Genomic DNA, 22174 nt, shown 5'->3' with positions numbered 1-22174 from the left:
ACTTTTCTGGACTCCTTGTTGAACATCATCAGATTCTTAAATATTCTAAGGAGCTATTTGTGATGCTTTCTCATTGGTCTTTGTTGTGGCTGTTGTTATTTATTGACCCTTTTCACTTAGTTTCAACCTATTTTCTTTTAAAAAAAATATACTTTATTGATTTTTTTTACAGAGAAGAAGGGAGAGGGAGAGAGTGTTAGAAACATTGATGAGAGAGAAACATCAATCAGCTGCCTCCTGCACACCTCCTACTGGGGATGTGCCCGCAACCAAGGTACATGCCCTTGACCCGAATTGAACCTGGGGCCCTTGAGTCCACTGGCCAACGCTCTATCCAGAGCCAAACCAGCTAGGGCCAACCTATTTTCTTTTGAAGTGATTATTCTTAGTTCTTACAAATATTATCTTCATCATTTGGGCTGTATTTACTAATTTACCAAATTCCCCTGAAGTATTTTGCTAAATCCAATGGTCATTTCTCCTTGACTAAAATCCTAAGGTATTAAGTTTATCCCTTGATGCCTATTTCTGTCATCTCTAATTCTAGGCTTCTTGGTTTCAGTACACTTTTGTTCATTGCCACAGTAACAGCATTTCCCATATTCCATTTCTGTGACGCTTGTACTCAAAATTATCCTCGAAAAGACAAAATAACTCATCTTCTGTTTGTCTACTCCAACCGTGACAAACTGGTTAAGGTACACATCAAGTTTTACCTCCTTCTTTGAACTGTTTCAAAGCCCACAGTAACATTCTCTTTCTTTACACAAAGAGAATTCAATATTCTAGGCAATAATTTTCTGATTATATGAACTGTCATGGGCTAAATTGTGCCCCCCCCCCCCCATATTTACATGTTGAAGCCCTAATTCCAGGTACATAGGATGAGACTGAATTTGGAAATAGGTTCTCTAGATCAGGGATCCTCAAACTACGGCCCGCGGGCCACATGCAAATACAAATATTGTATTTGTTCCCGTTTTGTTTTTTTACTTCAAAATAAGATATGTGCAGTGTGCATAGTAATTTGTTCATAGTTTTTTTTTTTTAACTATAGTCCGGCCCTCCAATGGTCTAAGGGACAGTGAACTGGCCCCATGTTTAAAAAGTTTGAGGACCCCTGCTCTAGATAATTAAGGCTACATGAGGTTACAATTGTGAACCCTAATCCAATCTGACTAATGTTCCTACAAGAAGAGGAAAGTTGGACACACAAAGAGGGTGCATGTGTGCACTGAGGGATGACAATGTGAAGAGGCAGCAAGAGGGTGGCCACCTGCAAGCCAAGAAGAGGGCTCAGGAGAAATAAACCCTGATGGCATCTGAATTGTGGACTTCCGGCCTCCAGAACTGTAAGATAACAAACGTTGTTGCTCGTGATCCAGTCTGTGGTATTTCATTATGGCAGCCCTAACAAATTAATACAGACATAAGTGGCTTCCTATAACAACACATGAGATAATAATTCATTTTATATACATCAAACCACTGGGATGTAAGTATTTCATAATAAATCAGAAAAAAAAAGACAAGTGAGGTGTTAATCCTAGGCAGTATTATGTCGTCGGTGAGTCACTGGGCTTCTCCTACTCACATTTGTATTGAAACTATGTAATTCAAATACATTATGGATTCATTACTTGTGGAAGCCTAGTCAATATGGGGATTAATAGAAAATATAAACTATTGATTTGTTTAGAAGGCTTGCAAGTGTCCTTAGATTAGTTTATTGAAAAAGAAGAATGGTTTAGAGAAAAAGGATATTGAAAAGGAGTATTAATATGTTTCCCTCAAATAATTTTAATGCACATGAAAGTCAGGCTAACATACCTGGTCTTGAATCTCAACTCTGCCATATTCTCTTCATAAGACATTGGGAAAGTAGCTTGACCTCCCTGCCTGGACTACAATAAACTGGAGTATCTTTTTCTTTATTCATAAAGAAAGTCCTTAACACTTCACAGGCTGTTGATAGGATTGTATGCATACATTATCACCTAATAGAGTTTTTAGCATATGTAAGCAATTAGTAAATAGAGCTATCACCATTTTACTAATAAAACTATAAATAATTGGATGACAGTGAGTCACTGGTTAGTTCCCTGAAAAAGATTCCCGGCAGGTTAAAGATGAGGGAGCTTTGGCTCTTGCTGGTTTGGCTCAGTGGATGGAGCGTTGGCCTGAAGATTGAAGGGTCCTGGGTTTGATTCCTGTCAAAGGCACATGCCTGGGTTGTGGGCTTGATCCCCAGTGGGGGGCGTGCAGGAGGCAGCCAAGCAATCATTCTCTCTCATCATTGATGTTTCTCTCTCTCTCTCTTCCCTCTCCCTTCCTCCCTGAAATAAATAAAAATATCTTTAAAAAAAAAGAACATGAGAAAAGTTAACTTAGTAAAGCAAAAGTACTGCTGTCTATACATAAGTCAAGAGGAAACTTGACTTATCGATAAACAGGTTGCTGTGTGCTTGAGAAAGCTTCTGGCTAAAGTTCAAGCCTACTGTTTCTCTCAGAGACTTACTCTGAAGCTGGTATAATCAGTCAATCATGGTGTTGTATGTATCTTTGGTTCCTTCCATCATAGCCTGGGAGGAAGTCTGAGTACAAAAAAGGGACGCCTTATTCCCCTGGGGTCTGAATAAGGAGATTTGGAGCATTTGGAACGATTGCAGTCCTCCCCTTGATTTCCTTGCCCTGACTCTTGTCTAGAAGGCCTTTAGACTTGCCAGAGAAAGATAACAGAGAGTTACGGTTCCCATAAAGATTTGCATTATGAATATTTAGGAAATAACTTCACTTAAAAGAATAAAATTGTAGAGAGTATTATAGTTTTGTAAAATGTGAAATGGATCAGTGTAATCACAGCATATGTCAACACATCATGCCCACAGTATCATATAATGAGTACCCTGTAAACTGAAATAAAGAAATGTTGACATTAATGAATCTCTAGAAATAGATATGCCAATCCAGAAAGCTAAGGGTTTTTTTTTTTTTTTTGCATTGACTGGAAAATTAATGTGGAATTTTGGGTTTTCTAGTGTGTCTAACACTGTAACATCAAAGCATGACAACTCTGGCTACTGTAGAACAGAAGGGCATATGAGGGGACTCTAGTGGCAGGTTAAAGACCCTCACATGGAGCACTCAGAAATGGATGAGTCTCTTCCAGCCTGGATATTCAGCTTTCTTGAAGACATATTCCTAAGTTGTCTTATTAATTTCACAAAACCCCAAGTTCAACCACCTCTGTCCAGCACTGATTGCTCCACATCACATTTCATTCAAATTAAAATGATTTAAGATATGTTTGGGGACTTGGGAGCCCTTTGGAGCAACTCCTGAAAAAATCTAAATTGGCCTAACATATTAAGATGTTTCACTTTATATATAATTTTACAACAAACCTGAAAAAAGCAGATGTCCACAAAGAAGTAGATTGTAGATAACTCTCCCCAAATTAAGCAACTGTTTCCCCTGGGTGACATGTGGGAAAGTTTCCATTTACACATGGTATGTTACACATGGATGCTGTCCCTGCTTTGCCTCTGAATATGCACAATGATTATAGAGAGCAGCGTCCTCACAGAAGCCACACTTTTAGACGTGGGTTCTGCTGCCTTTCAGTCATGCTCTTGTTTGGAGCTCCCTGACTAAGAGAACTCCAGCCTCATTAGTTACTTTCCTCTGGGCTTCCCACCATTTCTTCAAATTCTTTAGAAGAACAGTTGATTTGTGGTCAGCTAATATGATCAATATCATAAATAATTCTGAAAGTGGCTACTACTCACAAAGCTTAAACCTAGTCTAGATCCATGAAAGAAAATCATTGTGAGATAGGAATATTTAAATGAGCTCTTGATAAAACGTATTTACTGAGTTTTATTTTTTTTCTTTATTTTGGGGGATGGCTAGAAAGTTTGGTGAGACTAAACGTACATTTTCCAAAATAACGTAGATTTGCAAAATACATGTTTCTTAGCTGAATGTTCAACCCTATAAGACGTTTACATTTATAAATATATTTTTATTGATTCAGAGAGGAAGGGAGAGGCAGAGAGAGATAGAAACATCAACGATGAGAGAGAATGATTGATTGGCTGCCTCCTGTGCGCCCCAAACTGGAGATCGAGCCCGCAACCCTGGCATGTGCCCTGACTGGGAATCAAACCATGACCTCTTGGTTCATAGGTCTATGCTCAACCACTGATCTGAACTGGCTGGGCAGATTACACATTTATATAAGTTGTTGCATGTGCCTCAGTTTGAATAACTATGCAGAAAGAGTGTTTTTTTTTTTTCTGGTATTGAATCTGAAGTGATTAAATATATTATTTCATTTCTATCTTTTCTTTTTTTTTCCTTTTCAGACAAAAGGTACCTGACAAGATTAAGCATGTTTCTCCAAAGGTGGATATTGAGGGGAAATTATAAACAAATGGTAGAAAAAGTAAGAGAATTGCTTATTTTATTCTCTTTATTGTGTTATCATGACACCACTTACCACCTGCTCCTGTCACTGTCACTGGTCTTCCTCCTGCCTCCCCCCTCTTCTTTGTTTGAATGAATATTCAAAGCTTCCAGATAATTAATCACACAGGACTGTTTTTAACATGAATCTGCCTTGATAGGCCTTTCAAACAATTAGCCTCTTTGCAAGTGTTCAAAGATGTAGTGCATATTGCCAAGACTGTAAACTCTCCAGATTCCTGGCTTCCTGTCACTGATCGATATTAACTTAGTCTTTCAAGACTTTATTTCCAACTGCTGATGAGAACATAGACAGAAGATGGCACTGTTTACTCATTACTAAAAGGTCAGTAAGCACTCCACTTTCAAGAATAAAACAATGCTTCCCTTCTAGGAAAGCATACCGTATTATTAAAAGTTGGAAGTGAGACTACGCATATATTGAACACGATTTTTGAACCTTACAACAGTAAATACAAATTTAAAATTGGGCGAGGTAAGCTAAACAGTGGAAGATAGTCTTACTGCCCACTGACTTCAGGAACAACCCATTTCAGATGGAAAGCAATGGTTACAAGCAGTGAAGGGAAGAGACCAGGATCTTGGCTTTGGGTCTCAACTCTAACAAACCACAAGACGAGTTGGATGTGTTCCTTCACTTCTCTCTGAGTTTAAACTTTCTAACTGCAAAATTGGGGTAATAACACTTATTCTGTAGGACTGTTTTGTTCATTGAATGAGCACACAGTAAAAGTTCATTAATAATACTAGACCATAAGTCTTTGGTTATCTTGTTAATAAGGCATCTATTGTCACCAAATAGCTCAATGCTTAGCCTAGAGAAGCACTGTAGAAATTGATTAAATGACTGAAGAAACACCGAGAACTTAATTGAATTTTATGTTGGCTACCAGATGATTTTTACTTAAACAAGAAGTAGGACAAGCACAAAAAGTAATTAATTAGTTACTAATCTTGAACTTTAGAATACTTGGCTGTTTCCATTTTTTCTTTCCCTTATCAGGGAAATTTTATTATTCCCACTTAAATGATTGAAGGTATTTCATTACTAAGAAGAGCAATTTTCTTATAGTCTTCAGAAGCACTAAGAAAAGAAAGTATTTTGTCATGACAGGTAGAAATTTATGTTTTCTTCTATTTATTACTGTAATTATAGGTATTGCTTCATAGTTCACTTTTCCTTCAAGGAATTTAAATGAGCAAATGATACTTAAACATGGTAGAACATTTTGCTCCTCTTGTCTCTGTAATATTTAAAGCACATTATTTGTGCTTAGTTACACTAATTAAACTTCAGCATTTTAAATTAACATACAATAAATTAACATATAACATGGAGTAAGATAATGCCTTACTCTATCTTGTAATATTTAACTTGGCAGCAATATTAACTTGAAACATCAAAAGTTTAAATAGTTATTTAGACATTATTAAATGTTTAAATATTTATTTTCATGACCCTCATGTGGTAGAGCTATTCACCAAACATAAATTTCCTCTTCTTGGGCACACATTGTAGCCAGCTGACATTTCTTGCTCTCTGAAGTTTGATGTGTGGCCATGGGACCGAGTTCTAGCCAGTGGGATGTGCATGGGAGCGATGTTGTGGGCCATTTATGTGCCAGTGCTTCTAACAAGAGGGTTTGCTTGCAAACACAGAAGGTCTATTTTTTTTCCAGCGGTCTCGATGCAGATGAGAGAGGACCTAAGACATGGCCACATAATAGAAAGAATCTGACCCCTGGGTCTCCAGTACAAGACTTCATCAATGCCCCAGTAATTGTTAGGAAAATGGGAAATAAACTTTGTTCTAGCAGTTGGCATTGCCCAAACTAATCCTCTCATAAAAGACAAATAGTGAGCTAGCAGTAACACTGGAGCATATGGTTTGCTATCATTGTTTAGAATTTTCTAGATTGAAATAGAGATACCAGGTAATGAGTGACTTTTGATGGGAGGGTCACAATGTTTTGCTCCATCAGCTCATTGGCAGTTCTGTACAGTAGACACTTTTCACCAATCTATTTGTTGTTGTTGTTAATTCTCACCCCAGCACATTTTTCCATTGATTTTTAGAGAGAGCTGAAGGGAAGGGAAGAAACAGAGAGAGAAACATTAATGTGAGAGACACATTGATTGGTTCCCTCCTGTATGCGCCCTGAACCAGGCCTGGGGATCAAGCCTGCAACTGAGGTACATTCCCTTGACTGGAATCAAACCCATGACCCTTCAGTCTGTAAGCCAATGCTCTATCCACTGAGTCAAACTGGCTAGGGCTCATTTAATTAAAAAGTGCCAATAATGGCTCAATGATGTTTGTTTTAGGGTACATTTGAACAGATATATGCCTCCTTGTGTTTAGCTCCATTTTCTCCATGACACTGTACAATGGAGGAAAATATTTAAAACTAAAATTGGCAGCAGCTACTATACCTTCCAGGGGATGACGACTGAGTGGCATAATATTTATTTCTAGTTTGTTACTCTTTCCTTCCTCTCCCAGAGTCTAAAGTGCAGTGAAAACTTAGACCTTCCTAAGTTACAGCTATTTCTTTGCTGTAGAAGAGTGGACCTGGAGAGATGGATAGCCCATTGTAAGGGAGCACAGTCATCCATCTTTGGTGGCACAGAAAGCAATGGAGGCCTAGAGGCAAGCAAAGAATGGAAAGTGAAATTTTTCCAATAAAGATGTGAGAGGAAATAAGTTGGGTGGGTGGTGAGATATGAGATATATAGTCTTTATTTTTTAAAATTAGATATATAGTCAATATTTTTGTTGATTTCACAGAGGAAGAGAGAGAGAGAGAGAGAGAGAGAGAGAGAGAGAGATCAATGAAGAGAGAGAATCATTGATCAGCTGCCTCCTGCACTCCTCACACTGGGGATTGAGCCCACAACCCAAGCATGTGCCCTGACCTGGAATTGAACTGTGACCTCCTGGTTCAGAGGTTGATGATTAATCAGTGAGCCACGGGGGCTGGGCAAGATATACAGTCTCTAAATGGAGAGGGCCTGGCAATTTTAAATGAAGCTTACTGCAGCCAATGCTTTGGATGTACTTTACAGGGAGGGTCATGTGCTGGTTCGCTGCCACTCTCCTCTCTTCCGTCTCTGTGCCCCAGGAGAGTAGTTCATGTAGATTCTATCTTTCTGGCTTCTATTTGGATTTGGCCAGTGGGAAGCACGTGCAGAAAAGAGAGTGACAGAAGATGCGAAAAAAACAGGATACTTCTCCCCTCTCCCCTCTCTCCTCTGCACAGAATTCTGCAAAGTTCCCGTATCATTGATGGCGCCTGGATGGGTACCACTGCTCTTCTCCCTTTCTCCTTCAGGCCTAGGGTGGCAGGGACTTCCCTGAGTGTTGCTGTTTTCATTTTTGTTTCTCAAACCTCTAAAGAGTCTATTTACTAAAGTCCTTTCAGTTCAACACTTCTGAGGGGGCTCGTCTCTCACCAGGATTCTGATGAACAGAGAGTTGGTGGGGGTAGTGGTGAGGCGCGTTACAGAAAAGGTACTAAGTTTGTGCTTGGTTTAGTTCTCATGTTAATTGAAAAGTGTTTGAAAGTAAAATTAAATTTGAAATCATACTGATTTATGCCTTGAAACTTCGATGACCTTCTGTACCCAGAGACCAGGAAGAGGCCTTTGGTGTTGCTTGCATAGATATAAACATTGTAAATATAATGCCATGGGCATTTACTCCAGGGGTTTCTCTGTGAAAATACTTTAAACAAATTAAAAACAATCAATTTTTATCCAAGCCTCACCCTCTAGCAACAGCTGAACTTTGAGGGGCTGTGAGCTTTAATGGTAAGTGTGAGTGAGGGATGCGCAGGTTCTTTAACAGAAAGAAGGAAATAGTCACAGGAGAGAAGTCAATGTGAGATCAGTCATTCATCGGGAGAGGATCCTGGCAGCTCCAGCGCATCGTCAGTAGTCTTTATGATAGCCATCCTAGTATGTGTGAAGTGTGAGTTCATTGTCATTTTGATTTCTATTTCCCTAATGGTTAATGGTGTTGATCTAGTTTTACATACTTATTGGCCATTTGTATATTTTTTAGAGCAATGTCTTTTAAAATGATTTGCCCATATTTAATTGGATTATTTATCACTAGAGTTGTAAGCCTTTTTAGATATATTTTTTTAAAATTTATTTTCTTAGTGGTTGCTCTGGGGAGTCCAGTTAACATCTTGACTAATAACAGTCTAGTTAGGATTAATACCAACTTCATTTCAATTACATATAAAAACTTTACTGTGATATAATTGGTTTCCCTTTCTCCCTCTGTGCTGTTATTGTTATACAAGCCCCATTATTTTGCACTATGTGCCCACCCACACAGATTTATAATTACTGCTTTATGCAATTGTATCTGGAATAAGATAGAAGAAAAGACATAATTAAAAAATGAATGCCTCGGGCAAAGGCTTTTCACTGGGAAGCTCTGAGTCAGGTTAAATAAAGACAGCCTTGCAAGGGTGTTCCTACAGGGAATGACCAGACAGGTTAAATAATGATAATTCCCCGGAATGAGACAGTGATGGAGCTCCAGACCTGCTCTGCCAACTCCAGGGGCGGCCAGCCTGCAGGCTCTCACCATGTTTGTGGCCTGTGGGTTTTTAAGACTGAACAGGAGAGTAAGGGATGCGACCAGGGCAAATGAAATCCCTTTAATGCTTGTTCTTATGAAGATTCAGTTATTTTCTTGAATAAACATTCCCAAGAATGTTGTAAGTATCTTGTTAATTTTAAAGTTTTGGAAAAATTAATTCTGAAACTCCTTGTGAGTTTTTTCATTTCCTTTATGGAAGAAAAATAAATTTGGAAGTCTTTACTTAGCTATTTTTGCTGAATACCTCTATTATGTATTTGAGTTTAAAGTAGCAGGACAGGCTAAAAGAAGCCTTGAGTTTAAAATGGGTGGGAGGAGGAGGAAAGAGAGGAGAGAGAGAGAGAGAGAGAGAGAGAGAGAGAGAGAGAGAGAGAGAAGACTGAGAAGTCAGTCAGTGGCCAGATTATTCAGTTTTGTAGATCAATTTTAGGAGTTCAGTTCTTTAATCTATCTATCTATCTATCTATCTATCTATCTATCTATCTATCTATCTATTATCTATCTATCTATCTATCTATCTATCTATCTATCTATCTATCTACCTATCTATCTATCTATTAAGGGAGAGGGAGAGAGAGATAGAAACATCAAAGATGAGAGAATCATTGATTGGCTGCATCCTGCATGCCCCATATTGGGGATGGAGCCCACAGCCTGGCATGTGCCCTGACCAGGAATTGAACTGTGACCTTCTGGTTCATAGGGTGATGCTCGACCTCTGAGCCACGTCAGCCAGGCAGGAGTTCAGTTCTTATTCTAAGGGCACAGAGATGTAACCAGAGGATTTTACATAGAAGGAAGGCCAGTTTAGCCTAAGGGAGATCAGTTAGTTAGGAGAGGGAAAGAAGACAGATGCTTGGCTGTGTATGGAAGGAAGTGAAAATAAAAGAAGTGGATAGATTTGAGAGACATTTAGGAAATAAAATGAACTGGGCTGTTGGTGGACTAAAGGGAAAGTTTGAGAAAGAAATTCAGGAAGGACATGGTTTCCCTGCCCTTGAATCACCGTATGGTCCCGCTCTCCCGGCTACAGCACCTGCTAACTATCACCAGCAGTTCATCTTAGATGAATGCACAATGGATAACATGAAATTGCCGTGAAGTATAGTCACTGTCAGTACAAGCACAGTGACCTCTCTCTCTCCCATTTGACAAAATAACAGGCACTTCTCAGAAGCAGAAGGGTTGACAGAAGCTCTGGTTCCCGAGAGAGGACAGACAAGACATGGAAGAATGGTTAGTGCTAAAGCAAAAACAAAGTCAAACACCTGTCCACCTCCTCCTCTTAGGATTTTATGGAAATAGAAACACTAAATGAATCTATTCTTAGAAAAGGCAACTCTGTTTTCCTTGTAATCACTTTTTGATAGCTCCTGGGAGATTTGATTTATCTAACAAGGGTAAACACATTTTTCCTAAGACTGGGATTTCCACTTTTCCTGACACATTCACAAGTTATCTCTTCATATGAGTATTTAATCATGTCCCTGAGTTTTGCAATAATCTGTTGTGGGTAACATTAATGGTCTATCCTCAAAGAGTGTACTTAGTGTTGAAAAGGTTTTTCAATGATTTGCTCCAAAATAGCAAGTTGGAAAGTATCACAATAGCAGTAATCATGAATTTCCAAATTAATTGTTTGCCCAGGGTAAAAATATTCTATGCTGATATAGGACAACAAACACCAAACGATAATATATATTATTTAGATATCAAAATGGTACCAAATGTATTAATAAGAAATATATTTGTCATATAAATATCATCATAGTATTATTGCACACACATATCATAAATCTTTGACTCAGAAATTCCATATCTAGGATTAAATTGTAAAGATAAACTATTATTTTCACTAAAAAAATATTTGGAATGATGCTATTTCATCATTGTTTTACTCAACAATGAATTAGAAACATCCTAAATGAAATTCAATAGGACAGAGTTAACGTTATGGTGATAAAAATGAAAAAGAATGAGATCATTCTATATGTATTACTTATATGGAAATATCTTCATGACATATTCTTAACTGGAAAAAGCAAAGTACAAAACAATCTATGTGATGTATTACTGTGTGGCAATGAGAGCACGTACATGCTTACTAGTAGACATGCAAATACTACCTCTGAAAAGTTCCATAGGCAATTGGTGTTAACAGCCAACACAGGAAGGAGAACTAAAGGGTGAGAAGCATGAAAAGTGGGAAAATTGCATGAGATTTCTTGGTGTATACTTATAATTTTTAAATGCTGTACCATGTATGTGTAGTAATTAACTTAGTTAACTTAAAAAGTAGTATACTTAAACTTCATTTTATTTATTTATTTATTTATTTATTTATTTATTTATTATGTTTTACTTAAGCTTCTATTGTTTATCTTTATAGCAGGCTTCATCTATCATATATATCTCTATCATCTGTCTATCTATATCTATCTATCTATCTATCATCTATCTATCTATCTACCTTTTTGTACACATACACATGTCAAAATACATACACACTGTGTCTGTCCGGGTTCTCCAGAGAGCCATATGAGAGAGTGAGAGAGGAAGAGAACTGTTGTTTTAAAAAATTGACTTATGTTCAGGGAGGTGGTGTATGAATTGACTTATGTTCAGGGAGATGGTGCATGACAAGTCCAAAATCTGTAAGGTAGACAGCATCCTGAAAATTTAGGTCAGAGTTGATTTAGGTCCTGAGTCCAAATTCTTCTGGGCACACGCTGGCTGGAAACTCAGACAGAGTTTCTTTGTTGCAGTCTTGAGGATAATTCCTTCTTCTTCAGGAACCCTGAAGTCTTTCTTGTTAAGACCTTAAACTGATGGGTGAGGCTCACCATATTATGAAAGACAATCTACATTACTTAAAGTCTACTGATTTAAGTGTTACTCAAATATAAAAATCACCTTCAAAGCAATTTATCTAGGCTGGGGTTTAACTAACACCTGAGCACCATAACCTAGCCAGGTAAACACATAAAATTAACTATCACACATACACTGAGAATTTTAGATTAGAAAAATGAGCATTTCTACAAATGGGATAGAGAGGAACAAGCTAGTGAAAATGTCTGCATTGTCTACAGATAATTTCTTTAATAATACCATCTATTCAACAGGAGGATGAGGAAGTAAGGATAAGGTTAGCAAATAAGCAGACCCTCCTTTACTAACATGCCTTTAGGAAGAAATTCCAGAGTTAGAATAACATAACTTCACCCTAGGCCCTCTCTACTCCCCAAATTCCATGGTATACCCGAATGAGTGATATCCCAGTAAGGATAGTAGGAGAAAATGGAGATCTACAACTGACTGAAAACAACTAAAGTGTATTAAACCCACACGTGGTACACCTTAGATTTATACAATGTTATATGTCAAATATCCTATATAATAAAAGCCTAATATCCTAAGTGTCCGGTCATCCAGTTGGCTGTTCAACCAATCAAAGCGTAATATGCTAATAATATGCTAGGCCATTCAACTGCTTGCTATGACGTGCACTGACCACGAGGGGGCAGACACTCCAACCGGTAGGTTAGCTTGCTGCTGGGGTAAGGCCAATGGGGATTGAGTGAGATGGACCAGACACGTCCTGGAGTCCTCCTGTGGTCCCTCCCCAGCTGGCCAAACTCTGGCGTTCCTCCCTGGCCCCAAGCAGGAGCTGCCTCTTGGTGGTCAGTGCACTCCCACAGGGGGAGCGCTGCTTAGCCAGAAGCCAGGCTCACAGCTGGTGAACGCAGTGAGCACAGTGGCGGTGACAGGAGCTTCTCCTGCTTTGGCTGCAGATGGGCAGTAAGGAGCAAGGGGTTCCAGACTTTGAGAGACCCGGACTGCGAGAGGGATGTCTGACTGCTGGTTTCAGCCCAATCCCCAGGGGGTGATCATCTCCAAAGGGGTGAACATCCCCTGAGAGGTCCTGGACTGGGAGAAGGAGCAGGCCAGGCTGAGGTCCCCCCCCCCCCCCCCCCCGCCTTCCAGTGCACGATTTTCGTGCACCGGGCCTCTAGTATCTTAATAAAGTTGGATAAAATAAAACAAAAACAAAACACTAAAGGGTTTGAAGCATCCTGTGATGAGACTCTACCTTCTGGCAGCTATCAGAGGTTTTATGTGTTATAGGCAGTTGGATTGGTCATGAGTTAAAGAAACAAGAAAACAAGAATGAGATATATGAGGCAAGACGAATGACACAGACTCACTTCTTAGAAATATATGACCCAAGGAAAGTAAGTCTGTGGTTTGGGGTCTGCAATTCTTGGTGTAAACTTTTCTAAAAGATTTGAACCTTTAGGGGACTTAGTAATATTCTAGCGACTTAAAATGTTATTATGTTTATGGAAGAGAACGATGAGGTCTATGTAGCTATACAGATAAACTGGAAATCAGGATCTTGTTGATAAATGAAGACCCAGGTTCAATTTTAGGTAGATATTTAGAACACTGGTAGCAGCAATGAGAAGCAATGTGAAGTAATGAATATTTTACTTTTAGGTGTGATAAAATGTAAAATAAATATAGATGCCGTGGCTAGTTTTGATGGGGTGAGGCTAGATGATATTAAGATTTTATAATTTTAAATTTATATTTCCAGATACTAATATATATTTTGTCTTACATATACCAGTATAGCTATGCTTATGAATATCTGAAGGCAGAAATGAACATACACTTCAACATACCTCACTATTTCAAATTTTGATCACATTTAAAGTAGTGTCTATATAATGTGCAGAAATTGTAATGTTTCAGACAGCTCTATTTTTAGCAGCTGTGCTTATTTTTATCTTGTTCTATGGCATGGCTCCTGTCAAATTCTAATCATTTAGGATTTTGCAAAGAAACTGAGCTAGAAACTTTTTGTTTTCCTTTAGTTTCTAGGACACAGTATAGGAACCTGAAGACTGAACTAGGTGATAGAATTTAGGAAGGGGGGCAATGAACACATTACTTTTAACAATAAGGAGTTTTGCAGAAGTGAAAGAAGGAGTTCCATATGATTCTCATGTTTTTGAAGTTTATTGGCTTATAAACCTATTCTTGTACTTGAGGGAAGGGGGGCTATTATAGGGTTATCAATGTTTATTTTTATTTTTTTTACTAAGTCATATTAAAGAAAAACCAAGAGAAATAACTAAACTCTAATATTGCCACCAATTAATAGAAGAAAGCACTTTTAATGTATAAAAATATATTTATTTCCTGAGTAATATTAAAAATATTAAGCACTTGGATTGGTGCTTATACTAATTCACCAGTCAGAACAGACATTGGCTGCTAAACTCTACTGCACTTAATGACTGTAATCGTAGGATAAAGGTATGTTTCATACCTTAGAGCCATGAAAACTGACTACTTTTTCCTTATTTTTACCCATTTTCCAGGATGCATAAAATTCTGGTAGACACCTATATGTGTCCACAGATCAGTATCTGCAATATTGACTAAGGAAATTTCTCTGTGGAAGAAAGCCCAGAATTTTTCAATAACAAGGGATTTAGAATGTTCTTGAGAAGTACAGAATTCCAATCTGTGAACTTACTCTCTCAGGTTTTTTAAAAATTTGGTTGGTCCTTTAGGAGTGATTTTTAATAATGGGTATAGAATATTAAATGTAGAAGGAAAATGGGCAACATAGACATGATTCTAGCTCTTGAGAAGTTTTCAACCTAACTAGAGAAATACAGCAGATGTGTGTGAAATGATGGGAATATAATTTTAATTCAGTTGATCAGTGAAGACATGACAGGGGCTTTGGCCCAAATACAGAAATGCTAAGATAATTGAAAGGGCTTAATATATGTAGCTGCTTCAAAATATTGTATGATAAATAGGTGCATGCACTTAGTATTCACAATCACAAACTTGCTGGGTATATAGAGAAAATAAAAATAATTAGAGAATATATATATTTATTGATTTCAGAGAAGAGAGAGATAGAAACATCAATGATGAGAGAAAATCATTGATTGGCTGCCTCTTACATGCCTCACACTGGGGATCAAGCCCACAATCTGGACATGTGCTCTGACTGGGAATCAAACCTTGACCTCCTGGTTCATAGGTCGATGCTCAACCACTGAGCAACATGGGCCGGACTCCATTTTTTTTTTTTAGGTATTTGTTAACAGGACATGTATAATATGCCATGGGAAAGTTGACTCAGGAAACTGGCAATCTCTGAATATTGGACAAATCCTCATGAATGACAGAGAGCTGAGGTCCATGGAGAAGCGGTTTTGGATTGAGGCTACTATACGCATGGAACTTGGGTGAGGACAGAGACATAAAACCACCTGTCATATAGCAGCAATTTGCTATAGGAAATTCTTAGGTTGGAATATAAGCCTGAAAAGCAGTAAATAATGTCACAACTTTGAAAAATTCTTGTTCAGCAAATTATTCAACCTAACAGTTTGCCCACCTGGGTAAAGAGCTGTCTTTTTAGGAGAGTAGTTTGCTCATCAAAACTCACCCAGAACTTTGACTCATGATGATCTCCAACTCTTAAGCTACTATTTGTGAACTTTCCCGAATGCAACCAGTTCACTACCTTGAAAAATCCTGCCTTAAATTACTCAAAGACAGCCCTTAAGCTTTACAAATATCCTACTTGAAATTTCCCCTTTTGAGACACTCCTGGCAAATTTCAAGGTGGAAATCTCTCTCTTATAAGTTAAATGAATTTAGTTTTGTTCAACCATCATATTTTTGTGGTGACCTTTTAAAGGAAATTTACCATTAACTGGATTAACTCGTAACTGAATATTAGAGTACGTAAATCAAAAGTTAGTTTTCCAATATTGGCGTGATCAAACATTATGAAAGCCATAAAATCAAACAGTAATAAAATTACTGCTTTATTAAAATCAAGGATTTGTAGAATTTATATTTCAATATGTTCAATAATACTTATGTTCCCAGGTTAGTAATGGTATTCTCTATCAACTGTGCTGGGGACATTAGATCAAAATTATTCCTTCCCTCCTCCTTTCTTTCTCCCTCCCATACTCCCTCCTTCCTTCTTTCCTTCCCTCCTTCTTTCTTTTTCCCTTCCACTATTTTCTGATATTTATTCCTTTGAGTCCTTGTTATTTTTATTACTATGGCTATACCAGAGTAGTGTGTTTACCCCAGCGAAAGCTTATTTATTGAAGGTCTGTTTGTCCTTTATATGTTCATATCTCTTGGCAAATATGCTAGGCCTTTTCAAATGAAATCATCTAATTTCTCTTATTGGTGATGGAAAGTTGACATTTATGAATGACAAATGTTAGAAGACCCATTATTTTCTAACCCTAGAGGTGACGAAAAAACTGGAAGAATTGACAAACATTAGTGAGACTGTACCTGAAAAATGTAGAGTAAGAGTATTTTTGCACTTGTTAGACTGAGCTCCATAGTGACTGTGTGTCACTATTTCTGAAAGATTAAAATCATTGTAAGAAATTTAATGCACCATTGATTACTTCCACTGAAGATAAAAACAAAATAATATTTTGATCTGTGTTAATGCTTCATTACAATAAAGGAATACTTTTGTTGTTACCTTGGCAATTTACAATACAGTGCTTCCTTAGTTGACATTAGGCCTCCAGCAGCAGAAACAACTCACTGTTTCTCAAATTATGAGAAATAAATTGGGGGTCAAGAAAAGGGCAACATTAAAAGCACATCAATTATTTAAGGACAAATGATAAAGAATAAAGGAATGCAATTGAGGGAGGAGGCAAACTTTGAAGATGACTCGGTAGTTTAGAGACTGTCTCCAGGGCAACCTTGGGCGACATGTTCTGGCAATGGCAGGGCCACATGAAGGAGGAGCCTGCGTCCCTGTGTCACCCTGGAGGAGAGTCACCCCCTTCCAGGAATAGTTGGATTGAATGGGGACATCCCAGTTCCACAGAAAATTCCTGAAATTGTAAGACCCTGTCATTTCCAATCGATTTGTCCTGTGTTCTTGCAATTGAGTTCCCGGTCTCTTAGCTAATACCTTTGGGAAGGCTCTTCCATCCTCTGCTCCTGTCTGACTGCATTGGCCAAACACAATGGAGAGTGGGAGCCTTCAGTGGAGGGAGATCCCTGGAACCTTCAAAAGCAGGACCTAAGTAAACTTGAAATCGAGAGAATGGGCCTAACCCAAGGATGTGAGCCATACCACTATTCCCTGACAAACTTGTGTGGGGCTGTGAGGGGATATGACATGGCAGTGCTTTGATTTTTTAGGTTTCCTAGGAGATGGGGCATGGAGTGGTCCGACCTCAAGGTTGCAATCAGCCCCTTCTCAGGGATCTCCTGTATTCTGGACATACTCTTCCTTAACAACAGGGATGGGGAAACAGGAAAAAGGAAACATTTGCCAACTTAATAGCTACACACCAACTACCAGGGGAAGTATTAATTTTTTTGCAGGCAGTGAAAATACACCTGTTCAAGCATTTGCAATCAGAGTCACCACTTGGTTAAGCTTATGATGATCCATTGTCATTCTCCAAGATCTACCTGTCTCCTGCACAGGTCAAATAGATGAGTTGAATGTGGATGTGATGGGAATCCTATCCCTGAATCTCTGAAGTTCTTGATGGTGTCACTAATGTCTGCAATCCCTGCAGGAATACAGAACTCTTTTATTAGGGTTTTTCAAGGTAGGAGCAATCTAGTGGTTTCCACTTGGCCTTTTCCCCCATAACAACCCTCAATCCACAGTTCAGGAAAGCAATGTGGGAATTCTGCCAACAGACAACCTTCCGTCTTGAGCTGTAGCACTGGCTCTTCCCTAGCTCTCCAGTTTCTGCAGATTTTGGACTTGCCAGCCTCCGTAGTCGTGTAAGCCAATCCCTTAAAACAAACCTCTCTTTCTCTCTCTCTCTCTCTCTCTCTCTCTCTCTCTCTCTCTCTCTCTCTCCACACACACACACACACACACACACACACACACACACACACACACAATATCGGTTCTCCAGTATCTGAATGATGAATGTTATGAGCTGAATTCATATGTTGAAGTTCCAACTCTTACTACCTCAGAATGAAAGTGATTCAAATAAACTGCTAGGGTGGGGCCCTAATTTAATATCACTGGTGTCCTTATAAGAAGGGAAAATTTGGACACAAAGAGACACCAGGGAGGCATAAGCTCCCAGTGAAAGCCACGTGAGGACACATGGAGAAGGCAGGCATCTGCAAGCCATGGAGAGAGGTCCCAGGAGAACCCACACATTCCAATGCCTTGATCTTGGACTTTTATCCTCCAGACCTGTGGGAAAAGAAATTTCTGTTAAATCAACTTGGCTGTTGTAATTTCTATGGCAGCCGTAACAAACTAATATATAAGGTATTGTCATATTTTTTTCATAGTATTAGCAATGCTAATCTTATAATTTTACTTCTAGTAACTGCAGAAAATATTTCCCAACTTAATTAGCAATTCCATTATGCATTTTTCCCTAGGGTCCAGAAGTTGCAAGGTTTATGACTCAGAAGAATTTTGTACTTATGCTCCATTTAAAAAGGTATGGTTTTATCTACATTTTCTCAAGAACAAAGGAGACAGTAGCCTGGTTAACTGAATAGTTGTTCCATCATGAGGAAAGTCTCTCACTCTTATCTGATGCCTGTGCACAGAATATTTCTCTCCTTTAGTGAGAGAGCCACATACCTTTTGACAAATAAGATAGATGGTAGTGAGAGAAGGGGTTGGTGTTGGAGTAGTTACTAAAGTTCTCTTAGAAAACACATCATACCAATAAGATCCATGGAAGAAAAAGGCATTTGAATGAGGTGAGTAGGATATTGAAGTGGCCCTGGCTTAGACTTAAACTCCAGAATTGCACATAAATTGGGGTGCAGGTTTAAGAAAAGGGGAAATAATATATTAATAATTTAAGAATATTTTTAAAGCACTTTATTGAGGTATGACTGACATACAAAAAGCTGTACATATTTAATGTATACAACTTGATGAATTTGGAGATATGTATGCACGTGTGAAACCATTGCCGCAAACTATGCCAGCCCCATTCTGATTCCAGGAGTATATAAAGTGAATATGTCCCCTTTTCTCAATTTTCTATTGGGATGCAATAGACATCCCTGTTCTTTCTCCTTGTTATCCACAATTGTTTGCATGTAACTGCAGGCCCAAGTAAAAAACACTTTTTAAGACCTCTTTGGGGGTAACCTAGCATCATTCACAAGTGTGTAAATAACACTTAGGTTTCAGACTCTTGAAAAAAAAATTCCTCCTCACTGCCCAGCAAATGGCAAATCTGATTTGTCTCCTCAGACATAACGGAGGGTGAGTGTCATGAGGAGAGATGATGAGAGTAACAGTGCCTGTGCAGAAATAAGTCAGGAAGCAGTTTATGGGCTGGTCTTAATGAAATTGCTGAAGAATTGTACTTTTCATAGGCTCTATTGCAGGGAAATATCACAGTGGGGTTTAATAAAATCAGAGGTTAGTAATAGAAGGGGCATTCTGGGACAATAAAAAGTAAAATTCTCTACTTCATAAAATATACCCTTTCCACTGAAATTTCCAGCATATTATAGATGAAATTGTACTAAAGTTGAGAAAAGCACATAAAGATTATGATTGTTTTTTAGCCTTTAAAAAGAATGGCTTCTTCTATTTACCTGCTAAAGCCCGAGTTGAGGGATTAGTTCTTCCCCAAGTGATTATGGCTTCTGAAATGGCCAGAGGCTGTGTTCTTCATGTGTTTTAGGCATCAGTCAAGAGCTGGAGTCAGGGGAGAAACTATTGAAAGGCTGATGTTTCAACTACAAATTACTAGTGTTGTTGAGATTACATGGTTTCCTGTTTTGTGATATTTTAGAATTCATTCTGAAAAATATGTCTGTTTAGATTGCTTTTTATCCTATCAATACCTAAGTTCAAATAATTTTTAAAAATATATATGTATATATATTTTATTGATTTCAGAGAGGAAGGGAGAGGGAGAGGGAGAGATAGAAACGTTAATGAGAGAGAATCATTGATCGGCTGCCTCCTGCATCCTCCCTACTGGGGATTGAGCCCACAACCTGGGCATGTGCCCTGACCAGAGAAGTCAAACCATGACCTTCTGGTTCATAGGTCGATGCTCAACTATTGAGCTATGCTAGTCAGGCAATTCCAATATTTTAATAACTTTCATAAAGTGCTCTTTCACATGTCTACTGTATTACATATATGCCTATAACTGCAAATGTAGAACTGTACATGTACTCTACAACACAATGTCAAAAATGAACATTTAAAAAAATAAACATTATTGTGGTTAAATGTCTACAACACCCAAGAAGATAAGCAAACGTGATATTTTAAGGCTGGCAAGATAAGAATTGGAATGAAACAAATAAGGTAATGCATCTAATTGGTAGACTATATCTTGCCCATTTTTATATGTCCTTTTCTGAGTGGGATCAGATAAGACAAAGGAGGGAACTACTGGAAATAGATCACTTTAGGGTAGATGTGATGAAATAATTTTACAGTTAAATATTTCTCAAGAGCAAGCAGTTCATTGAGCTTAAGAGAAAATTCGAACTTATATCTAAACTATGTATTTCTTTATAGTGTAGTGTTTTGGGGATATTTCTCAATGTCAACTCTGTCTGGTTTGTTCACAAATATTTTTCATCCCTCTGTGATGTCTAGCAGGTAGTTATTTTTTCTCACAGTTCCAGATGTGCTTTTTTCAGTTTTTGATTTTTGCCTGATCTCATGGAGCCTTGCCCTGTGCATCTTCGCTTATAATCAGCCAGGCTAGCCAACGTTAACACAGATTTCCAGACAGATTTTCAGATCTCCTTCTCTGCATATCATCTTACTTCAGGTTTGTAGGTGCGAAGGGAACGCAAAAGTAACTGCAGCTATTGCAAAAATCTCACTGTATGTTTCCATTGATGTAAAAAATCTGTAGGGATTTTATAAGAGTTTACTTGAGCCAAACTGACAACATCAGCGAGGGAGCAGGGCCTGAAATGCTTTTGAGAATGACTGTTTTGCAGTTTCTTTTATGTATTTGAAATTAAGGAGGGATCATAAATATTAGATAGGGTAAAAACAACGAAGTGGGAATTGGATTACAGGAGAGTTAAGGTTATGTGGTCTCTCGAGGGTGGTCACGCTTAGATGAGAAGTCTGAAAAGAAGCATTTCAAAGTTGTGTTAAACGAGATGCATAGAAACAATGGACAGGGCTGGCTGAAAGCAAAGATAAGCCCGATACTACAGAAGTTACATGCCAGGGGTGTGACTACCCACCATGACTTGTTCAGTGAGCAATTTATGATCAGGTCATCTTGGGAGGTTACTTTCCATAGAAACACGCCCGCGCGACCCCCCCCCCCCCCCCGCCTCAAATTCCAAAGGTAGACTATTCAAACTGTAAGAGAGATGGTTGCTGTTATATTTTATAGAATAAGCAAGATAAAGGATCAATAAATACAAAGTTGGTGCTGATGGCCATAGTAATGAAACCAAAATTCAAATTGAGTCTGGGTTCGTTGTCTCACGTGGAAATCAGAGAATGAGTTCCACGGACAAAGAAATAAGCGAAAACAAGGTTTTATTATAGAAAGGCTCCCTGTTGCAGGGAAGGGACCCAAATGGATGGTCCTGGAAGTTCCTCTCTCTATGGCAGTGGTTCTCAACCTTCCTAATGCCTTGACCCTTTAATACAGTTCTTCATGTTGTGGTGACCCCCAACCATAAAATTATTTTCGTTGCTACTTCATAACTGTAATTTTGTGACTGTTATAAATCATAATGTAAATATCTGATATGCGGGATGTATTTTCATTGTTACAAATTGAACATAATTAAAGCATAGTGATTAATTGCAAAAACAATATGTAATTATATATGTGTTTTCCAATGGTCTTAGGCGACCCCTGTGAAAAGGTCATTCAACCCCCAAAGGGGTTGCGACCCACAGGTTGAGAATCTCTGGTCTATGGGTTCATATGTGCCCTGCTAACTTCCCAGTGTCTGGTTAGAAAAATTTGGCCCTAGCAACATCCATGTATTTTAAGCTTCAGGGTTCCCTCTATTTTTCCT

The sequence above is a fragment of the Myotis yumanensis genome, unplaced genomic scaffold, assembly GCF_028538775.1.
Source record: "Myotis yumanensis isolate MYYU_CA2020_CCGP unplaced genomic scaffold, mMyoYum1.0.hap1 SCAF_2, whole genome shotgun sequence".
Taxonomy (NCBI): Eukaryota; Metazoa; Chordata; class Mammalia; order Chiroptera; family Vespertilionidae; genus Myotis; species Myotis yumanensis.
Note: the sequence above shows the minus strand (reverse complement) of the source record.